This window comes from Dendropsophus ebraccatus, chromosome 5 (genome assembly GCF_027789765.1).
Source record: "Dendropsophus ebraccatus isolate aDenEbr1 chromosome 5, aDenEbr1.pat, whole genome shotgun sequence".
NCBI classification, from domain to species: domain Eukaryota; kingdom Metazoa; phylum Chordata; class Amphibia; order Anura; family Hylidae; genus Dendropsophus; species Dendropsophus ebraccatus.
Window position 1 is genome coordinate 60902464 of NC_091458.1, and position 21732 is coordinate 60924195.

The 21732-nt window shown below is 41.6% G+C and overlaps 1 protein-coding gene across 1 annotated transcript in view; it reads right to left on the minus strand.

The window, feature by feature from the left end:
- Positions 1–21732, minus strand: part of MARCHF9 (membrane associated ring-CH-type finger 9) — a 127452-nt gene that overhangs the window by 28747 nt on the left and 76973 nt on the right. The window lies entirely within an intron of this gene.

Sequence of the window (21732 nt, forward strand, 5' to 3'; positions counted from 1 at the left end):
CAAATAAAGCCAACTTGCAGCATCTTCTCTCACTTTTAGTAGTGAAGGCAAGGCCAGTGCTAGGCTGGTTTCACGCCTGTGTAATGCATGAATGACATGTCAATTCATTGAGTGGAGAGGCGCGGAGAGTGGAGGCGTGCGAGGCCTCCCATTTATTAGGGATAATCTGGCAAAAATATTTTCCCCATTAATTGAAACACATTACAAAGTTATATAACTTTGTAATATTCTTCAATAACCTATCTGCCCCTCTTCTCTATCTTTTCACCCCTCAATCTCCCACCAGGAAGTGAAGTAAACTTATTCTTACCTAATGACTGTTGACCCCAGGCTGCTCTGTGGCAGCCATTTTGTGACAATGACATCATTAAGAGGGAATCTGGTCTAAGCCCTGTTGGCTGAACAAGATGTAAGCCATCTAACAGTTCTACAGAGTCAGTTAGACATCACAGGAGACAAAGTTCATCATGGGAAACCCCAACCAGAAAGTTAAGAAAAAATATAGCCCTAGTGTGGACATGAAGGGGTTAATTAATAGATGTAACCAATCTGCAGAACATTAGGCAAATAAAGCCAACACGCAGCATCTTCTCTCACTAGTAGTGAAGGCAAGGCCAGCGCTAGGCTGGTTTCACGCCTGTGTAATGCATGAATGACATGTCAATTCATTGAGTGGAGAGGCGCGGAGAGTGGAGGCGTGCGAGGCCTCCCATTGAAACACATAGCAGGTAAGATTCGGTGCAGATTTCACGGGCAGGGGTTCTCCGTAGAATTTTGGCGCAGATTCCGTAGTTTGAACAGACCCTAAAACTTACTGTACAAGTAGTTATTATAAGTGACCATCTTTTTTTACAGTTTTATAATACTGCCAGGAAAAAACAGTGTGTGGCCATAGCCTTACCATAGATATCCACTGATTGTTTTGTGGTTAGGCAGCTACTGCCTTATTTACAAATGCTTATTACTTCACCTTTAAAATTGATGATCCTGATCATTTTGTCTTGCCCATAGTAAATGTACTTTGTATCTCGGTCAACTTCAGACTTTATTTACGTGGTGTAGAACACAGTGCCAATTAAAATGAGGATGCCAATCAATAATTGGGCCAAGGGCATCTTTCAAGATCAATATTAATAAGAGATCATTTCTAAAGAGAAAGAAGTCATCTTTAAAAGCTTACCCAGTATGGAAAGTCGAGAGCAAGCCACTGAGCTAATGGGCTGGAGTACACATCACTCCGCTCTATCCCCAAATAACATAAGTGGATCTACTTATCTGATTGCTAATTAACATATATACTAACTAAATTAGATAAGCACTTATTCTATTACAGTGCAGTAATTAGTATCTAAATAGAAACACTGCAAGTCTCAATTCAACACTAACCTGCTCGCTAAATAGGCTTTGCTTTACATTCTCGCCTCTGCTTTAAATAGTCACGCGGTTATTTGGAGCAAAAGCAAAGGCGTAAACATGTTTCTTTAAAATACCAACACCAAGTCCCTACATTTTAGTTGTCAGGAAGAATTGGAGAATGAAATGAAAGAATATCTATGTACATAACAAGTGATATCATGTATGCAGCCAGTATGATGTATGAAGATGAATAACTAGTATGAAGGCCATTTAATAGGGTTTATAATGGACATTGAAGCTTTAATGGACAGTGGTATCTTTCATGCATTTATTCAATCTTATGGTAAACAAATGTCTTTTTCAATAGACCAAATAAACCACATCTACATAAAAACAGTCACAATCAATCAGTCAAATTTTGACAACGTCCCTAAATAACTAATTTCAATCTCACACAACCAATGAGCTAGTTTAATAAGCCTACAAACTCTTGGCAAAGCTCTCTCAGGGCTAATGTGTGGCTGGGAAAAAGTTGAAACTTTTAAGTACATTTGCTCTGAGTGCTTTTTCCTTTGACAATGTCAGCAGAAAAACACGAGCTGACCAAATTGCGCTCTTTAACTCTGAACTTAATCCAAAAAGTTAAATGTTAGCAACTTTGAGCTCTCTATGAGAAAAGTACCTCTGATGATTACAGAAGGGTTTAACACTCATTTACTGTTTAACACTCATTTACTGTTGTTGCTTTTAAATGGGCTGTAAGGGTTTTACTCAATAGGGTGAAAATCGAAAAACATATGTAGAACTCACAATGGCTTGTATGAATAGTGTTAAAGTGGACGTGTCGGGAGTTTCCTGCTGCCTCAGCGGCAAGGACGAGCTTCATGATCATCATTTATCAGGCTCCATCAGATACTATATGATTTACTGTGAAAAGCTACTGCTTTTCTGAGAAGTCAGTTTAGAAACAGGCAAAATTAAAGTAAAAGTCAGGGGATGGCTCTTGGCTGGCTACTGTCCACTCCACTGGACTTGACTGACAGGTCTTTCTGTATATAAAAATAGGGAAGCCTATTATGGCAGTCCCAAACCTGTAGTCAGTAATAGCCTGAGCTGCACCTGCAGGCTGACAGTATTGTATCTTTTAAAAAGTTTGTCTGTTGAACCAATAATGGGCTTTTGCAGACAGGGGACTCCATAAGGAGAAGAGAGGTTGGAACACTTTTTCCTCTCTATATAATCTCACTTCTGTTATTTGTAAATTGCCCATTTTATCTAAGCTCTAAAGGAGGGCAATGATATGAACCTAAAGAATCAATTCCAAAGGCAGCACAGGAATTATTTCTGAAATTGACTGTGACTGTGCCTCTCCATACCATACATTCCTATATAAAGGCTTATAAAGGAGACCAATCTGGGCAAGACTTTCAAACACACAGAATGGCATAAAATGGCATTCTTAAGGCCCTATTCCACAGAACGATTATCGGCCTATTGGCCTTATTTGGCCAATAATCGTCCCGAGGAATAGGAGCCAACGATCAGCCGACATGGTTCATGTCGGCTGATCGTTGAAGTCGTTTGTCTTTCAACATGTTGAAAGACAAACGACTTATATCTGCCTGGAGTGGGCTGCCCGGACAATCAGCGATCCCCTGAGTAGCGCTCCCGCAGCTTCCCCCGGCCCTCCTCGGACTCATCAGCTTGCTGCTGCCGCGAGGAATAGCGGCGGCAGCGAGCGGGGAATGAGGAGCAAACGAGCTCTCACAGCGCTCGTTAGCTCCTCACTGTCGGCCCGCGTAATAGGGCCTATAGTTAAGACTGAGTGGAAGGTCCTTCTCAGATGATATATGGATCTTGCTAAAGTGACACAGATCTTTCCTTCAGCCTCCCTCTATACTGTAGGAAATACCACAATAGGGGCTCTATGTACCACATCTGACAGAAGACTTTGGATTCACCTACCTGCCATTTTACCTATCTTTGAAAAAAACGTAAGGGTGTTCTTTAATGCACCTTTCCTTGAAAGGGATCCAGAAAATGTATATATTTAATTTTCTTGGCAGCCAAAGTTAGTATTCCATTCGAATTAGCCAGAAGCAAAATCAACTGGATTTTGGCTAATAATAAGCTCACCTGTCTTCTTATGGACTCTCAAACAATGGTGCCACCTGGCGGCCTTGGCTAACTTATTTAAAGGGGTTATCCAGTGTGGGGGCACTTTTTGGGGGGGACCGGGGAGGAGGTGGCTGAAATAAAAGACGTCCACTCACCTCCCCGGTTCCAGCAGCGGGTCACTCATCGCGGCGCTCTGGTCCCCGGTTCCCGGCCGCTTCCTGGTGTTTGACGCCGCCCGAGATGCTACGTCTCAGGGCCGCTTAGCCACTCAGTGAAGGAGGCGGGATCCGTTTGAAGTAAGCTCGGATCCCGCCTCCTTCACTGAGTGGCTGAGTGGCCCTGAGACGTAGCGTCTCGGGCGGCGTCAGACCAGGAAGCGGCCTGGATGTCTTTTATTTCAGCCACCTCCTCCCCGGTCCCCCCCAGAAAGTGCCCCCATGCTGGAGCACCCCTTTAAGCAATACTCGATAACTTTTCCTCCACTATGGGACTTACTATATTTGTCTATCTACATCAGTGTTTCTCAACTCCAGTCCTCAAGACCCACCAACAGGTCATGTTTTGCGGATTTCCCATACAACGAACAGCTGTGGTAGTTACTGGTACACTGACTATAATTATATCACATGTGAAATCCTCAAAACATGACCTGTTGGTGGGTCTTGAGGACTGGAGTTGAGAAACACTGATCTACATCATCCCCTAGTCTTATCTAGGCTATCCAGCAAAAAAATACAAAAAAGACTGGTTCTTTATTAAAGGGATACTCTGGCAAAAATCTTTTCCCCAGTAATTGAAACACATTTCAAGGTTATATAACTTTGAATATGCTTCAATCACCTATCTGCCCCTCTTCTCTATCTTTTCACCCCTCAATCCCCCACCAGGAAGTCAAGTAAACTTATTCTCACCTAATGACTGTTGACCCCAGGCTGCTCTGTGGCAGCCATTTTGTGACAATGATTTCATTAAGAGGGAATCTGGTCTAAGCCCTGTTGGCTGAACAAGATGTAAGCTATCTAACAGTTCTACAGAGTCAGTAAGACATCACAGGGGGCAAAGTTCATCATGGGAAACCCCAACCAGGAAGTGAAGAGAAAATGAAGACACCAACTGGAGCTTCTGTTTAGTTTTTGTTTTTATCAGCGCCGGAGTTGTCCTTTAAAGTTGAATCCATTAAAAACACAATAGTGAGTAGAAAAAAATTGTGCATGCTAGATGACTTTCGGCCGTCGGCCTTTCTCATAGCACACAGATTTTTTCTTTTCACTATTATGTATTTTTAATGGATTCAATTTTAATAAAGAACCAGTCTTTTTTTGTGCTGGATATTCTCCTTCCATGTTCCATGTGGCAACTTTAAAGTCCCCAGGTTTTTCTTTGCATATCCTGAGACGAATTCATCGGTCAAGGTATGCTACACAGAGCAGTGTTGGGCATGATTATGGTCTGCAGCGGATTCTTTCCCTGTCCCTATACTTGGTGTGTATTGTCTGTTAGATCCCCTAGTCCCCCCCCTCCCTTATTATCAGGAATATTGGCCTGAATTGTTATGTCTCATTTTTGTCCTCATGACTATAGATATTCTGCGATGTTCTCATTATAACCACATAATGATACTTGAACTACAATGCTTTTTACCTTATTTGCACTATGTTCTGTTAAAATACCTTTGTACCATTTCAAAATACTTTTTCAGTAAAGGTTTATAGTATTTGCTAGACTGTGCAAATGTGCTGACTGCGAGAAAGAAATGCCACTTTATCTCACAGCTTTTTGAGTCAAATGCAAGGACCCCCACTGAAGCATTAGAGGCAGATCTTAGAAATGTGCCACCATTTTTAAGAGACAACTGCTTTAGCTTTAGGCCTTATTCAAAAGTTCAGTGATTTTTCAGGTCCACATAAAGGTCTGCTATTTTTACTCCATGATCCAGGAAATATGGTCCGCATCTCCCCTCTTGCAACTGTTGCAAGCAATGTAGTATACAGTGGTGCCTTGGATTACAAGCATAATTCATTACGGGACCGTGCTTGTAATTCAAATCACTCTCAAACCAAAGCAAATTTTCCCATAAGAAATCATTTAAATGCAGATGATTGGTTTCACATTCCAAAATAATGATTTATTATTAATAATAATTGTATTAATTATTGTATTAATGTATTAATTATTATTAATAATATGTAAAACAAATGAAAATTTTTTTTTAGAAACAGCTGAATATGTCATATTATAAGTTACTGTACAGTATATCAATCAGCATGTGGAGTATAATGTATAGTAAGAACATAAACCTGAAAAAACAGCCTTATTGGGTGTGTGTTCAGCATGGACCAATCAGGAAGTGAGAATCACAGAGTTGTGCAGGAGAAGAGTGACACAAACTTTTATACACACTAGTGTGTATAGCTGAGTGTAAGTGCAGGCACATTATAGCAGCAGTGTGTATAGCTGAGTGTGAGTGCAGGCACATTGTAGAGGAATGGAGAGGATGGGAAACACAAGGGCTGACAGAAGGAATGAGCAGGGCAGATGTGGGCACAGAAATGCAGCACTCCCTGTCTGAGAGCTATGAAGAGATTACCTCTACAGTCCTGTCCCCTGATGCAAGCCACAGCCTAAGGTGAGGGAGACTTACTGGGTCAGAGTACAGTGCTGTAGACCACCTATGCAGCAGGGTGCAATATTAGATGATGGCTCTGCTAGGAAACTTTTGCTCTTGGCATTCATGTGGTTAATATGTGCTCTGTCACGTTACAATTAACAGACCAGACTAAAGAAGACACAGCAGGTTAGACAAATCTAATCTGCTGATAGCTCCATATTGCGCAGGAGGCGCAGAGGATGAAGACGTGTCTCTTTTCTTTATCCTCTGTGCCGTTCCGTTGCAGTTAGTGTTTAACTTTTTGGATCGGTAAGGCCATTTGTAGCACTGAGGCAATGTTAGGAGCAGTGCCCCCCCCCCCTAGCACCCATCCACCTGGCCGGTGCTATGGAGATGATGTAGTGCTCCTAATGATCTTACCAGACCGAAGAGTAAACAGCTAACTGCACGGGAAGTGCATAGACGGGGGAAGCTAAGAGACATACCTTCATCCTCTGAGCCTCCTGCGCAATAGGGAGTTATCAGCAGGTCAGATTTGTCTAGTCTGCTGATAGTTCCCCTTTAATGCGAACAGCTCAGTGAAATCCTAGGTGCATTGCCCCCTGGTAAAGACAAATATGCAACAAGGTCCACAGAGCCTCAGTTTAAAGTCTCAAAACATGGGACTACCCTCATATCCCTCCATGGAATGGCCCCGCAAAGGGATGGCTCATGTGAGGAGACCACCATAACCAGCTTATTAAAGTGGAACTCCAGGTAGAGGTAAAAAAAAAATAATAAACTAGCTGCAGAAGCATATAGCATTGCTTACCTGTCTAACCCAGTTTTGAAACTAACAAAAATCCATTTGCTTTGGGGTTTTTTGTTCTGTATTGTGTTTCTGTACTTCCTGATGGAGAAGTTGTACATAGTACTAAAGGTTCCAGAATGCATTGCATTCCCTCAACTGTTCATTACAGTCCTCCACCCTTGGGTTACTGCAGCATTTTTGTGAATACTCTGCAGTACTGCAATGAAGCTCCAACATTTGTAAACACAGCCCTAAATTCAGTGAAGTTCCAGCAGCTGCTTCTGTCACTAATTGCCTGCTCAGATTTAGACTAGAGGCTAAAGAGGCTGGTCAGAGATGGTGAATCACTCAGAGGATTGGGGGATCCAGCTGCGCTTCCTGTGAGATCACGCCCTGCCCCCTGTCTGCATCATCAGCCTGTGCTCAGCAAACACACACAATGTGAGACAGAGGCATGGATTATTTGTCTCCTAAGGTGGAAGAGCAGTGGAAGCAGGAGACAATGTGGATTGGCACAGAGGCCATTTGTCTCCACTCCCTGGATTTCTATCAGCTACCAGTGTGGCAGAACCATACAGATACAGTAATACATTATATAGACCCATCTACAGTATATAACTTTTAATGTACTTTTAATAGAAAAAAGTTCCCTTTTAAGTGGCCCTTTCTACTAGGCATTTCTACCCCCTAGCCAGAATTCTACTCCACACTAATGAGGGGCAACACCCTGAAACAGCTGTCTGTGGATAGATATCTGTGGATGGATACCGGTGGATAGATAAATACCTTTAGTATTTCCCCTGTTATATTATCAGACTCGTAACTGAGTTGGATATTGACTGAAAGAGCCACTTAATATGGTGGTTTTGGTGGTCTCCATACAGGAGCCATCCCTTTTCTAGGTCCTATCCTGGAGGAATATCTGGCTAGCCCCTGGTTTTGAGACGCATAACTGAGGCTCTGTGCAGACTTTTTTGTAACATTGCAGAATTGTTACTGAAGATTGGGAAATACCTCGATGTGTTACTTTGCCTCCTAATTCCCCAGATCACAATCTACAGGATCATGTCATCCATGAAGAATGATACTCATAACATACAGGATGATATGATCCATAAAGAGGGATGCTCATAACATACAGGATCATCTGATCCATAAAGAATGATGCTTATAGCATATAGGATCATGTAATCAACGAAGAAGGATGCTCATAACATACAAGATCTGCTGCCAAATATCACAGGGCACCTTCAGGGGTCCTATGGAGTCCACACCTCAATAGGTTGTATATATTTTGGCAGCATAAGGGAGGCTGACAGGAAGAAGGTCTTAATGTTATGGCTGTTCAGTGTATATATCTGGCTTTTCATCATTATATTTTGCTTTTTCATGTAAGGATAGTAAACAGCTGTCACTGTCTATTAGGAGCAGCTCATATGTGCAGTGAATTCAGGCATAGCTGAAGGAGGGGAAGCTCCCACTGTTGTGCACAGATAGGAGTAATGCAGGATTTCTACATATCATAACCTGCAGCTGCTGTTCCCCACTGCATCCAGTAGGCCTTGTGTATTCTACCAGCTCCCAGTGACACACAGTAACCCAGCCGTCAACCATGAGCATCCCTCACTTCTACCCATAGCAACAGATCTTTCACCCAGCCTAGCAAGCCTATGAGAAATATGCAAGGTGGAGCTACGCCATCCACTCAGCTCAGTCTCTGCGCTTCCCCTGTGACTACAGTGGCCAAGGAAAAAGAGATGCAGGATAGCAAGGAGTGTGCAGCAGCAGCAGCAGCACGAGCCATGCTTCCCGTCAAATGGCATAAAATATTTACACTAATTACTCTTTTTGCTTGTCACTGTGCACATTAAGCCGACATGCAGTTAGGACTAATAAAAGCACTATGTAAATATCGGCTTAATGGACCATAAAGCCCGAAAGCATTTTCATATACTTAGTCAGTGAGAAAGCTATACTATTAAGCTCCAAAATAAGGCATTCTCATTAGTTTTCCTTCATTTTTTGTTTGGTTTACACTCTGTTTTTTTTGTGCCAGATTTGACATTGCAAGAGGCAAAATGATAAAACTGCAGAAGTCTTTTATAATTCATGTTCACCTCCAGGCGCAGAATACAAATATTTAATATAATAAACAGCGCTAATTCACCGGCCACTTCCCTGAAAGAGTTAAATTAGGAGTCTCTGGAATAAGCTGCTCTCTAGTTTCTCTCCATTTGCATTTACAAATATACAAGTCCCTCCTGACTCATCCGCAGACAAGTGCTTCGGTTTTGTTTTCTTACCTCTCTATGACTTGAACGTTCCAGGGGTATGAAGCTTTTGTAACACCGCCACAGCTAGCCGAACCTGATACATAATTGTTACCATCACATGGCTGATACCATGACTAGTCTATGTACGTAGAGGAAGCACACATGACACCTCCAGGCTTCTGGACTGCAGAATAAGTACAATATCCCCATACCCTTTCCCACTGAAAGTCATAATACCCTGATGCTTTCCCTTTTCCACCCACATAATGCGGACATGTCAAAGTGGCCTTGGGTTACTTTTACACTAGAAGAATATGTACTCTATTATGCCTCTATGATGGCGGCAAGTCTTGGCTCAGCGCTAACATAGATTTCTCTGTGTTGTGCACGGCCCATCACTTCACAGGCAGATTCTTTAGGGCCCAGTCTTAGCGCATTCCCCTTTAGGCCATGTCCACACATTGCAGTTTCATTGCACAACTGCATGATTTCATTGCAATACTGCATTTTTCTGTGAAAACACTGCAGTACTGTGACGGTACTGCAATGAAACTCCCACGTGTGTGAACACAGTCTAAGGCCCCTTTCACACTTCAGGAAAATCTATCCAGGTTTCATATCACAAAATCCGGATTGATTTCCAGACCAATAGGGTTCTACCGGGCATGGACACCTTTCAGGATAGAAACATAGAAGACTGTCAGTAGAAAGAGACCACCTGCTCCATCAAGTCTGCCTTTTAGTAATTCCTAACTTATTATCTAAGGATGGGTATATGTTTATCTACCACATCTGCTGAAAGTTCGTTCCAAGTATCTACTATTATTTCAGTAAAGTAATATTCTTTCTGATCTTTTCCCCAACTAACCCCTTGTTCTTGAGATCAATTTTTTTTTCTAAAAACACTTCTCTCTTGAACCTACTTTAGATAGATTTTTCCTGAATGGTGTATGTGCCGGCAATAGGCTGTTTCCCCCCTCCTGTGTTGTGACCCACGAGCGATAAGGGGCCTAATAGTTTTTGGAGTGCTGCTGACTAATTCCATTGCGCTACTGCTGTTGTCCAAAGCAATACACTAAGTTGTATGCGGCAGTCACTCCAAAGGGGTTTTTCAGGATTAGCAAAACATGCTTGCGTTTTTTAAACCTGTGCCACACCTGGCCTCAGGTTACGTGTGGTATAACAACTCTGCTTTATCTACTGAAGTGGAACTTATCTCTATACTTCTTGAAGAAAGCACCTATGTTTTTCTCCTTAGGCCAGATTCACAAGGCCATGATATACGGTCCATAAGCTGGCTAACATCGCTAACAATGACCGTGCAGCCCTTTCTAAACGATTATCTAGAACATCAGCGCTCGTTTACAATATTGATCAGACCTTCATTGGCCCTTGTAACAGGACCCTTACAGTACATTTTTTCCACATATTAGGAAGGGTATTTGGAGAATCACACACTTCATGACTATGGCCAAATTTGCTTAAATTTGAAAAACAAAAACCAATCTAGAAGTAGTCTTCCCTTTAAAATTCATAAAAACACAAGAGAACATTGAGCGGCTGTATTCAGGTGATGTACGTATGAGATGACAGCTAGTTAAAGTGCCTTATTCTGATGCCGATCATTAACTACAGAGAACTGGTTGTCATCCAGAGCCTGCTGACGTATCTGGACCATAAAATGAGCTGTTCCACATAGTTTGAAATTTAATACATATCATAACACAATGTTCTTCTATTGTAATAGCAGCCCTTTATTTCCTAACAAAAGAAACATAATAGAAAATGACAATGTCTTGTACTACAATGAAGTATAAAGCAACCAGTTATGCACACAGTATATGCTCTAGGCAGCAGTCACAATGGCCCCCCTGACTACTCCACCTTCTTAAACCACCCACCGATCCATGACTATGTTACTGATTTGAACAGTGTGGCCAAACTATGTTTTATTGCATTATGATTCCTGCTTGAGAGGGTTTAACTTATTGGGGAGACAGTCACAACATAAGATCTCTCTTTTTATAAGACCTAGTTTTGCAACTACCCCTCTGACCGCTCTTTTTCTGTGGCACTGTAAGGTTACCAATGGAACTGTGGTGCCCAGGTATCCATCATCCTTGACTGTGCAAAATCTCCATAAAAAAAAAACCTTTCCAGGGCAGACTATATTACTTTATACATGTACTGTGCTAAATTGGAACAACAATATCACCAACACAAAGTTCCACTCCAGAGTCCTGGCCTCGACTGGCTCAGGTGTCTCGTGCTATATGTATGGGGACATCATGGAGTCACTACTTTAAGGGCTTCCTATTCTCCACCACTATGTTTCTTTTTTAATGGCTTAAACCCCCTCTAAACATCAGTATGAGCTTATATTAATAATCCATTAACAAAATAGACAAAAAAAAAATCACTTTTCAGACATTTGTCTCTACTATATTCTTTAAGACTTTCTTTTTTTTTTACAGATATAGCTCATTTTAACATTACTTATTTATAAGAGATTAAAGCACTGGGACCTTCTTTATTAGATCTGTCACTTTTTTACATTTGAAAGGTTTTTATGATATCATTTTAAGGGCTTCATGAAACTCAATTTCCAAGAGAAAAAAAAGTTAAGAACAGTTAAGAGAGCGGCTGAGGATGGGTCCACTGGTGGGAAGAATATGAGCATGTGCCTTCATATGAAACTTACAATGACTGTGTTTAATTTAAATCCACAAAATTAGATCTCATATCTTTAAAGGGGTTGGCTACTTTATAGTGAAATAGTTCACTGTAGAGTATTAGTGAGTGTACTCACTGTATATTATGACAGTGTTTCGTATTTCTATGTATTGCACTGCTGAGGAAGGGAATGGGTTACTGTTTTGTAGGTACCATGTGTTGTTGTGGACCAATAGGAGGTGCTCTCTACTTCTAACAAATCTCTTTCCTTCTTTCTTTTGCACACATTCATCCCCACCACTCACAGTGAAGTTCTCTTTAGGCCCCTGTAGGAGGAGTTACATGGTGGGGGAAGTGCAGTTTAGCCTGGATAGGACAAAGCTACTAAAAGAGGTCTACCTATACTATCTCGCAACGCAGGTAACTGGGAAGGCTCGGAAGCTTAGCTACACCCAGATAACCACAACTGGGGCTTGTATCACCCTTTTACGTCGGGTCATTTGACACTGTAGAGCACAAGGTTGTCAGACATAGTCTAAACATGGGTACAAGTAAACTTCTCACTCAAAAGTATCTCTTCAAAGTTTTTAGCAGAGTACATTTCTACACTGGTTTGGGGATCCTTCGACCAACTCTTCTCCTCTACTCTACTCTCAACACATCAAGCACCGCTACAACTACCTCTCTTCTATTCTACTTTTCCAAGATTTATCTATTCTACTGAAGAGAATTGCATTGCTGAAAGACTGAACAGTAAAGCTGTTCTATTTTTTATATTACTGGGGCTCAGTTATCCATCTTATGCACCAACACCATACACACACCAACTGTACACCTTGGGTTATTTTTTTCCTGGACTGTGGGTGGCGGTACTGATAGTCTGGGCGGGTCAGTCGCCATTCAGGACTACCGTGACAAGAGCCCAACAGACCCATACCAACTCGGCAGGTTACTGACCATTGGGGAACACAGCCAGCCACACAAAACAAGCAGGTACCAACAACACACCTGTGTGCTGGACAATACCATGTTTGGCTGAGCTGACACAACCACAGAAATAACATCACCCGGTAGGTCACCACAGGTGCTCCAACTAATGTATCCAAAGGCACAACTCATCTAACGTAGCATGGATGGGTTGTAACAGCTGATGGCCAGCACCATTGCTAAGGGAAAGAGAAAGGCAAGACTCCAATGAACAAGAGAGTATAAAAACTGGCTTTAACATTGCCCAATCGGATGAACCCAGATTTCAGTTGCCCCATACTAATGGGAAGTTCAGCATGAACTGGTGAATCCTTCCTGTCAAGTGTCATCAGTTCAGGATGGTGGTGGTGGTAGGGAACCTTGTCTTGGCACACCTGGGGTCGTCTGATACCTGTGGATTGGGATTTGAATAGTAGAGCTTATGTAAGCAGTATGGCCAACCAACGTCAGCTGTTTACCCTATAGCAGAGGGACAATGTGAATTACCATGTACTAGGAACATACCAGTGAGCTTTCCTTGCTTTCACAGTCCACAGACCTAGGTAGATGTAGGACAGGCTATTGACAGCATGCCAACAGATTGCTGCAACATATATGCTACATATGGCTTTGTACAGAGCTGATGTGCTATACTATGTTATTGACATAGTCGGTGCAATACCAATAATATAACATGCCACTATGTGCTACCCTGCCCATCTAGGCCTACAATCCAGCAGAATGCCTAGTAGGGTCTAAGTTGCTGCAGTTATATATATGTATATTATGCAGTTATATATGTAAATTATGACATGATATGATATCGACTTATTTCCTTATGAAGTAGATTTCTGTATATTCTTTATGCCCCTAAAAGTACACCAAAATAAAATCATAATTACACAGTATATATATATTTTTTATCTGTCTTATATAACAGCCATTAAAAATAAAAACAACACCAAAAACAACGCAGTTTTATCACCTTCAAATAATGAAGAATTCTTACTAAAAGATTTTCAATTGCACATTAATCCCTTTTTTCCCTTTCTCAAGGAGGAGAATGCATTCCAAGTTAAAGACTTAGAGGCAAATTATGAGGAAAGTACTGGGTACATAGCAGACTTAAGCCATAGTCTTAAATTAATCTATTCATGATCTTGTGACTCTTATGATAAGGACTTTTTTAAGTCTACAAGTCCTGTATAAACACAATGAGGTTGTCAGAGTACATTACTTCATGGCAGAGAACTGAATGCATCAGAATATTGGAGCAATTACAATAGTGGGGTAACCCAATCGGAAAAGTGCCATGTTCTGCTAGAACAGGTGGGCGCTATGGGGCAGGTTTCTTTTTTTTTTTTTAAAGCGACTATTGTATATTGTGTCATTCTGTTGTTTACTTTTTTTCCACACCTATTTTGCATTTATGTTATGTATTTTAATCCGTTATCCCATGTACAGCATCCTGGCCAATGGCAGAACATTATGTGCTGTGGTCACTGAGCAGGACAAAAGTCTTACCATAATGTGCAGTGGTGACTGAGCAGAATAAAAGTCTTACCAACAGAACAAACAGTGGTGATTAATTATAGGGGTCTGAATTTTGGGATCTGAAAAAAGATTTGTATTTTGGGGTCTGGGTATGAATATGGAAGTCTATATACAAGGGATATTTGAAAACAATGTATACTTAGGCAAACCCCAATCTGTGGCTGGCAATGCTTCAATAAACTCGGATAAACCACGGCATGTCAAAGCAAAGTGTCCCTGGAAACAAATTTCGAATCTTGACAACTTTGTACTCTTTCTTGTGGTCTGTTCACATGGAAGAGTGTACTATGTTATACATATTGCTGTGTCATAGGCTGGAAGCTGCTTTATATATAGGCAAGGGACTGTCTGGTTGAGCCAGCTCAGCTGAAGACAGTCTTTCCTGGAGCATCTAATGGAGTTATTACGCTCTATGCACCATCACAAGAAAACGTACAGAGAGAAGGAGAGTATGTTTACCAAACTAGCAGAGGTAAGAGAGAAGACCCCCAAGTCTGTCGGCTAGGCACACATTTATTAATTAATGATAAATTTCTAGGATATGCCAATATTTTATGATCAGTAAGAGGGCAGAGCACTGTTACCCTCACTGACCCCTCAAGATACTGCAACTCCTTACAGTCTTTGCTGGTATAGTGGTGCGTGACCACCCTCTGTGCGTGCTAAATGCAGTACTGCTTCATTCACTTATATTAAAATGGAAGGAATTCCCTGAACAGCCAGGTGGCTAGCAGTGGTCTGCAACACTGAATCAATGCTGTGGCCCCTTTTGGTAAGGGTGCCAATGGTGGGGAGAAAATATTCTCACATAATAACAGTTAAAATACATCAAGGGATGTACCTTATAGATAGTATTATAGTGCTATAATACCTATGTAAATTAGAAATTATACTTAGTTTCAGTTCCTCAGTCGGTTTTCCTAGTGAGCTAAGCTAAGAGCTGAGTGCAGTTGTATGGAGTCTAGGCAATGCTTCAGCTAAGTACATCATACATCAGCAGTACCTACTGAAATCTCCCAGGACCCGGTCTGCACAGGTTTGCAGTATCTGAACAACAGTTTTTGATTTTACTGATGGCAAGTATCTTGCAAATGGAGAGGAGCTCAAACACTACAAGGGGTGTCAAAGGACATAAGTGATTTTTTTTTTAGAAAAGTCATTGGGTGCTGCCAAAATCTAAAAGATGGCATACTCCCCAGTCCCGCTCCCCCAGTACTGCAGTCCCGCTGGCTCCCAGTCCTCTTCTGCTTGTGATTGAAGGAAGGAAGAAGCGTAACTGACTGAGAACTGGGAGCTATCTGGGGAAAAGGAAGAGTGAGCCTGCCTTCTCTTTTTATTTTTGCCAGCACCCAGAGCCCTTATTATTGTCATTGGACAGCCCCTTTAAGTATATAGTGTAAGTATTTAAACCTGGAAAATTATTTTAAAGGGGTTGTCTCATGAAGTCCTCTTACAAAAGGAGTGATTTGCCAATACATTAATGGGCCAGATCTGCCAGAGATTAGCCACTTTATTAGCCACTCTCCCATATAGGGTCCTACATGATAGCCCTTTTTCTTCTCTGTGACATCCATTGCTATAGCCAGCTTACAGACAGAGATGGTCTTTGTGAGACAACCCCTTCAATGTAGCATAGTATCTCTTGTCATCGTTCTTCTGCTGCCTCAAATTCTACCCAAGCATGTGCTGATATACTGACAATATAAGGCTTAATGCTGCTCATTTGTAGTGGATTATGTTTACTCCTCTATCGTTAATCTTCACCCAAACTGTATACAGACTACATTGTACCCATGCAATAAGCATCATATGACAATAACACAAGTCTGGAAATGTTAGAAATAGCTTGAAGCAGCCAGTAACAGAAAGTGATATGAGGACATATAGCAACAGGGAGCACAATGTGTTCATTCGCACACGTTAGTCAGCACTGCCTACACAAGAGTATGCTCCAGGTAACATTAGAGAGCACATCTCCAGTGCAGTCACTATGGAATTGGAAAGGGCACTCCTTGCAAAGGTTGGACATAGTTCAGGACCACGGACAGCACTCACACTGGGAAAAGAGGAAGAGCTGGAATCAGACTATAAAGGAGGCAACGCAGCGTCCCAGCTTTACATCCGAGTGTGAAAACAGGAGCGTTGTAGCTTACAGGAAATGTCCTTGGTTTTTACCACACTGCTGCTATGATTTGTGAGATGACAGCCTCTTAATAACCAATACTGGCACATGTTTCCTTGACGGAAAGCTCTATTGACAAGGCCTAAAATAAAATCATCCTTTATCTCCATGACTCACTTGTGTGAGTCACATTAACATTGCCTGTATAGAAGCCATCTGAGGTCTGTGTGACAGGTTACTGGAGTTTAGTGATAAATGTCTGTGTTTGTAGTGTGAGTGTGAATAACAGGATGGCTTGTGGTGGCTATAAGCTTGACACAGGTTGCGAGACAACAGGTAAGGTTTAGATTGCGCTATGTTATATGGCAAATTTTCACTCATTTTTTCCTCCTCAGACTCTATCCATTAATTTTCGGCTGTCCCTGAGGTCATGGATGGATACTAGCTGCTATAATGTCTCTCACAACTGCACACACACAAAAGAGAATATCCTTACCCCATACATGTGTATAGCACACCCTCAGAAGCAGCAGGGAAGACGATATAGAGCAGTACTGAACACTGTAATATGATTCCTCAGTGTTACTTGCTATTATTTTCCTGCAAAGGGAATATTTCCATGAATCAATGTTTAGGCAACTTTCCTGTGGGAAGACCATGGCAGAAAATGGGCTTTTTGCAGTGTAAGGCTATGTTCACACAACGTATTTTTTCGTATTTCTACGGCCGTTGTTGTCGATTGCAATAACGGCCATAGTTAATACGCGAAAATATGTTGGCCGGGTGTTTATGGGAACCCCGGCCGGAGCGTATACACATATAGTATATGCTCCGGCCAGGACCCCTAGTGGCGCCGCAAACAACTGACATGTCAGTTTCCTGCGGCCGCTATTCAGTAAATAGCGGCCCTAGAAAACCATGTCAGTGCACACTATGAAGCGAGCGGCTGCAGCTGCAAGGAATTCTGATGCGGGCGCGCACGGATGCTGTACTGGCCGGGATGATCTTTTCAGAGAATGATTGCAGTACCGACCGGGATGATCTTTTCAGAGACCGGACGCTTTGTGACCCGGCCGGATCACGGAACAGCCGGTCTCTGACGCCATGTGAACATGGCCTAAGGCTGGGTTCACACACAGTATATTTCAGTCAGTATTGTGGTTCTCATATTTCAACCAAATCTAGGTGAATGGCCGCCATTTAATGGCAAAAATTTTCTGTTACTTTAAAACAACGGCTGTTATATTGAAATAATGGCAGTTATTTACCGTTATATGGCGGCCATCCACTCAATTTCACCATTGTGTGGACAGATCCTTTCTGTGTTTTCAATCCACTCCTGGTTTTGATTGCAATATGAGGACCACAATACTGACTGAAATATACTGTGTGTGAACCCAGCCTTATTATGGATACGGTTTAGTAAATTCATAATGACCGACAAAACCAAAGTAAGTTTCTATTTGTGCTTATAGGGTATAGTGGCATGTGTCTGCTTTGCATAATGTAATAATAAAAATATTACTACAGGATCCGTGGCAGAAATTAGAGACTATAAATACTAGGGGCCTTCAAACTATGCCCTACAGACAATCTCAGGGGAGAGAAGGATCGGTCATGCTAGATTTCAACTTCCTGTTTTTTTCTCAGAGAGCCAAGCTGACCCTAGAGTAGTCTCTGAACACACTTTTGCCCCTCTCTATATAGAACACACCAATTTAGGAAATGGGATGGGATGTATAAAGGGAATGAAAGAACAATCAGTCATCCAAGCAATCACTCAGCTGGCAGATATCATGTCTGTATAGCCAGCTTTAGATTTGTGACGTGGAGCAGAGTAACTAGTACACTACACAGAGGAAAGGTAACTAATATAAGGTTAAAATAAAGTATGAAAAAAGATAAAAAGATGCCAGTTTATTCATTAGCTAATGGTACCTCAATAAATCAAAACTTCACATAAGCAAATGTAAAATAAGAAGTTGTTCCTACATGACATAAAACTAATGCCAGCTTTGCAATATGACTATGTGAAAGAATGACATTCAGTTTTTGCCTTCTTGTCTGTATGCATTGGTTATGATTAGTTTAATGATTCTGCACCATGTGAACATACCTGTACGTATGAGCCTTAAATGTGCAGAGAGGAATTAGCAGTCAGACAGCACAGCGCTGTGTACACTGCCACACCCTTCTCCTGCAGTCTGCTCCAGTTATGTAAGAGCTGCAGCCTGAAAACAATTCCCAGACATCATCTCCCAGCATCTGCGTTCTGAGGATTTAGTGAACTGCACAAACTTCACTTCTGTCTTTGGGTCCAACCTCGAGAACATCTGACCCAGATTTACAAAAGTGTGTCTGATAGCAGCCAATCACAGCCCAGCCTTTGTTTCTGTGATAGGTTATCAGTCTAAAACAAAAAATCAGACACATAAATCAGGGACGGAGTGCAGGACTAGATCAATCGGGAGTTGCGGTGGCATGTGTCAGAAAATGCGGAGGACATGGATGCCATGGACCAAGCTGCGGGCAGTAAAGCTCCACAAGGGGATGAGGCGAGTCCTGGGTGGCTTTCAGGGCCCCAGTTTTTCGGAGGGGATGCCTTGCTTCAGGCTAGTTGGTAGGGTAGTTGGGATGTCTTATTTTAGGAGGGCGTCTTATTTTTAGGGAAACACTGTGGATTGGTGCACTGAGGGTGTTAGTTCCACAACCAGTACACCAAACTGCCTCACTTGCTTATTGATGAGCCAAAAACATCGATATGGAAACGACTAGTTTTCTGGTGGAAGCTTTGATAAATTCTTCCCACAGAGCACAGATGACTCTAAATGCTCAAGGTAACACAATGATATTTCTCTGCAAAGTGATACTTGAGGCACTGGTCTTAATGGCCAAGGCCAAACACTTGAAGGGTGGGGTGGAGTGGAGTGTGTGTATACCCTTACTAATCTCCTTAATGGGTATGATTTATGATAACATTCTAATATGCTGTTTTAGTCCAATCAATTTATCTATCTTCTTTTAATGTGTTTATTAGACATATGTGCATGCGTATGTATGATATGGAACGATTTCACACTACTGGGGGATTCCATACTACTGGAATAAATAGATGTCACCCTTTTTTTTCGTATGGCTATCTGGGTTATATTACAAGTAGTATGGAAGTGCAATGTACTAATACACAAAAATGCCTACTAATACGACTGTTATATATTTCATTACCATATCTCCATTGTTAGGCTATGTTCACATGATGTTTTTTCCTTTCCGTTTATTATTTTTTAAACTGACGTCTGTTATTTTAAGTTCCAAATGATGTCCGTCATTTGGCTTCAAAAATCTGTCAGATAAATCTGTGTAAAGGCACCAATAGGCCCAGTTCACACTACGGAATTGGCGCCAAGATTCTGTGCCTCTGCTCTCTGCGCCTCTCGGCTTAAAGAATTGACACGTCAATCCTTTATGAGGAGAGGCGTTGAGAGCGGAGGCCCGCGCACCCTCACATATTCAAACACATTGAAGGCAGGATCCAGCGCCAATTCCATAGTGTGAACGGGGACTTAGACTGTCTAGTGTCCACTGTTTAAGAAATGGGCAGGTTTAGTAAATCTGAGCCAGTAGACGAAATGTGGTCTCACTAAAAGCTGTATACAGCATGATCACAATTTCCCTCTCTCTACTGGTTATACCTCTATACCTTCACCGGTTTAGAAATATTCTCTTCCAGAAGCAATGCTGATAATATATTCATACATATGGAGTTCAATATAATATGCCAAAGCTTTTTTACTGACAGATTACTGCAGAAAATGACAGCAGTAAAACTCTGTATATATTCAATCCAAACGTTATTTTAGTGCTGCATCCCCTTGGTTTTTCCCTGCACAGTGACACATTAGACTAGGTGAGATTTGGCACGCATACACACTGACTACACAAGGCTTAGAGTAGAAAAAAAGATCCATACAAATGTAATGTCTAAATGCTGTGTGAATCTAGCTCACCATACAGTGGTCCCTAGCTATCATATGGGTGTATTATCCACAGAATATAAAACACTAATATTTGCATTTTAGCAATAGACCTCATGATTACAATGTGCTCAGAGTGAATCAAAAAATGACTGTTTCTAGGGTTACATTTGTCAAAGTGAAGTGTAATAAAACCCCCTCCTACACAATTGCACTTGTGTTACTGTGGCTTGATCTCTTCCATTCATACGGCATACACATGGTCTATGTTAATCACTCCACCTGTCAGTACGGATGGTAATATTTCCTGCCACTAACTCATTTATTTCTTTACAACTTCTGCAGCCCCTCCTTGGTTTCGTCAGGCTGTCTGGCATGAATAGACAAGCTGGGAAAATCACTTGCTAAATGACAAGGTGACTAAATAATCAGCAGTAATGAAGATTGTAAAATACTTATTTTTTTTTTTAGGGTGGGTCTTTTAAAGGGGAAGTACAGTTTTAAAAACTCTTTTTTATATTCCTTCTTGGGGAATCCTAAGATAATAAAGAGGGGGGAGGGTCCCCATTCAGGCTCCTCATATTTCTGTACATTGCCTTTACTTGTGTGATTCATTAACAATCACAAAATCTTATAATTTTATAGCAAATTGCTGTTTTTTTACTTAATTATTGGCTGCACAGTTTTCTCAGGTAAAGCATGTGAAATATTGGGTTTCAAGGCACACAGCAAAAAGCCCCTTGGGACAGACCACTTCTCTGCCTATAAGGCACGCAGTGTCCTCTGGATATTCTAGACAAGTTTCAATGTTTATTTGTATCCTGCACTTTATTGTAGAGTTAGGGGTAGCAGGCTTGCCTGTGCTGGCTCGTAGAACTTGACCCCATGCCTAATGTTGGTTCATGTTCTGCCACTTTTGAGTTGGCATACCATTGTGCAATCCAGTCAGGTACTTTGCTTGGTAACCCGACTCTAGTAGGATGCCATAATTTCTCTCCTCTCTCGAAGGGTAGCACCCAATGTTATTAAAGGCCCTATTACAAAAAGCGATTATCGACCGCATTTGGCTGATAATTGGCCATTACAGCCGATAATCGCTTAGTGTAATAAAAGGCAACAATGTCGGCTGATGGTTGTCTTTTAATGTCTTTCAACATGTTGAAAGATGAAAGACAACAATAGCAATGATCTGCTGCCGTCGCTCCATGTAATAGGAGTGACGGCAGTAGACCGCACCTATCTCCTATGGGCTTGCTGGATGATCTAAAGATAGTCTGGAGAGCACCCCTCCCCCCCAG